Consider the following 3238-nt stretch of genomic DNA (forward strand, 5'->3'; position numbering starts at 1 on the left):
AAGAAATGTTGAACCTTCGGAGGAACCTCAAGTTTCCAAGCGTGTGCCCTAAGCGTCGTGCACGACGGTCCATATTCTACCTCCTTGATTAATTCCCGGGCTAACCGATAACCCGATTTAACCGTATATTGCCCTGATTTAGTTTAGTGCCAAATCAATTTATCGGGTTTATAAACTTTACTAATCTCCATAGAGTGAATAATTTAGTCATCCAAGGGGTCCAAAAACTCCTCAAGAATTGGCATGTGCCACTCCTTAGTAGTTAGATTAATAAAATGATTAACCATTAAACTGGGAAGTAACAATCTTCCTCGACCATTCGCTGGTCGTGGTGGATTATCCGGAATCCACGGATCCCGCCAGACCAAAACCTGACAACCTGAACCTATCGCCCAACGTGATCCGTGTACCACCAAACCTTTACTTGAAAAAATACTCCTCCAAGAAAAAGAGGGGGAGTATGGCTTTTTGGCTTGTAAAGGATGTTGTTTTCGAAAATAACGTCCTCGCATTACCCGAGCCATCAGCGAATTCGGATAATGAATTAACCGCTAAAACTGCTTTGCCAACATTGCATCGTTGAATTGTTCCAAAGACCGGAAACCCAAACCACCATCACATTTATCCGTGAAAAACTTATCCCATGCTAACCAATGCATGCCTCGTGCCTTATCATTCGACTTCCACCAAAATTTTGAGATAGCACTCGTTAATTTAGACGTCAGCTCCTGCGTTAATTTATAACAAGACATGACATGAGTTAGGAGAGCCAACGCTACCGATTTTATCATAACTTCCTTCCCCCCTTTGGATAAATACTTAGCCGACCAACCATTCACTCGATCATCCAAACGGTCGTTCACATAACTAAAAACCTTAGTTCTCGAACCCTGGAAGTTCTCGGGAATACCTAGATATGAACCCATACCACCTTCTTTGGAGATACCTATAACAGATTTCAATTGAATCCTTCGATCAGACGGAACTTTCTTCCCAAACATAATAGAGGATTTTTCTAAATTTACCTCTTACCCCGACGCTTTCCCATAATCTCCTATAATTTCCATAACCTTAGAGCATTCTGCCGCCTCTGCTTTACAGAAAAAAAACTGTCATCTGCAAACAACAGATGTGAGACAGGCGGACAATCCCGACCCAACTTAATACCGGTGATCCTATTCTCTCTTTCAGCCTTCTTAATATTAGCAATTAAAACGTCTGTGCAAAGTATGAACAAGTAAGGAGATAAGGGATCTCCTTGACGTAAACCCCTATGTGGCCTAATAGAACCCCGTGTCTGTCCATTGATAAGTACCTGATATGTAACCGAGGATACACACCACATAATCCAGGAGATCCATTTCCTATCAAACCCCAATTTAACCATTACAACTTCTAAAAAGTCTCATTCAACGCGATCATAAGCTTTGCTCATATCCGTCTTAAAGGCAAGAAAGTCCGTCTTACATCGAGGATTTGTATTTAAGCCATGAAACATTTCCTGAGCAACCAGTATATTATCTGTAATTAAACGACCAGAAACAAATGTCGATTGGGTGTCTGAGACAAGAGACGGAAGGAGCCGTTTCAACCGAAAGCAGAGGACTTTAGAGATAATCTTATAACTCACATTACAAAGACTGATCGGTCTAAATTCCGTCATCCGTTGAGGCCTTTCGTTTTTAGGAATGAGATAAATATTTGTTTCATTCAATCACGGATCAAAGCGATCCGTACGAAAAAACTCTTTAATCAAAGCCACCAAGTCCTCTTTTAGGGAAGCCCAGAACCTCTGGAAAAACAAGGCTGTCATCCCATCAGGTCCTGGTGTTTTCTCGGGGTGCATCGCAAACAAAGCCCTGCGAATCTCTGCTTTCGTAATTTCCTTTATTAAAATCATGTTCATACTATCTGAAATCAATGTGGGAACTTCCTGTAGCATCTGGTAAATCCCCCTCACATCAGACCGCTTAAAAAGATCCGCAAAATAATTAGTCGCAATATCCTCCATATCAGAGTCTGATTCCGTCCATACATTCTCATGACTGAATAAGCCAGAGATCCTATTCCTAGCCCGCTGCTTTTTCGTAGAAGCGTGAAAGTACTTAGTATTTTTGTCACCAACCCGTAACCAGAACTTCCGACTCTTCTGTTGCGAATAAACCTCCTCATCCCGATATGCCTCCTTCAGTTTCCTCTCTATACTATGGATCTCTTCCTGCGAATTCGAGTCATCCATTTTTGCCTCCTGTAAGGCTGCCTTCAAGGAGGAGATAAGCGTGGGCCCAAAGGAAACATTGTTCTTCCGCCACCAAGAAATAGAATTACGACAACTCTTTAACTTGTCCACAAATACCGGTATCCAAAATTTTTTTGTACAATTCCACCCAGACTCCACCGCCCCAGATAACCCATCCTTGCCTAGCCAACGCTTGTTAAACCGAAATTGACGTTGCCGCCGAAAATCCGTTTTAAAGCAGGTGGCCAAAATAGGACTGTGATCAGAGGCAATCATCTCTAAATAATCAACCTTTGAACGTGGGAAAAGACAATGCCAATCCTCATTAGCTAAAGCACGATCTAGGCGGCATCGGACGATCTAGGCGGCATCGGACGATCTGATTATTTCGTCTATTACCTCGCCAGGATAGCTGCTCACCATAACAGGAAAACTCTAGCATTCCGCAATGTCGGATCATAGAATTAAAGGGTACAAATGAGGATATTGGTCTTAAAGCACCACCTCTTTTCTCATGATTCCCAACAAGTTCATTAAAATCGCCAATCATTAACCATGGGTCAATTCGATACGAACCAATATCAATTAACTTGTCCCAAACCTTATGTCTATGTTGAGGAACTGGATCCCCATAAACAAAAGTAAAAAATACCGTCTGTTGTCCCACAAAGGCTTGAACATCGATTAACCGATTACTTTCACATAAAATAGAAAGTTTTATTTCATTCATAAAAAATAGCTAACCCACCACGGGAGCCGCAGGGATCAACCGAATACAAATTATCATAACCAAATTTATTCTGAAACTTTTGTAAATAAGAATAACATTTTTTTGTTTCTGATAAAAATAAAATATATGGGCGGTGTTTCTTCCACAAATCTCCCAAGTACTCCTCTGTTAGGTCTGCCCCAATACCCTGACAGTTCCAACTTATGACCTTCACGTTTGAGCCGGTGGTTTCGGGAGAGCCACCATCCCCTTCTTGACTGGTCGACCGC

The sequence above is a fragment of the Camelina sativa genome, chromosome 3, assembly GCF_000633955.1.
Source record: "Camelina sativa cultivar DH55 chromosome 3, Cs, whole genome shotgun sequence".
NCBI classification, from domain to species: Eukaryota; Viridiplantae; Streptophyta; class Magnoliopsida; order Brassicales; family Brassicaceae; genus Camelina; species Camelina sativa.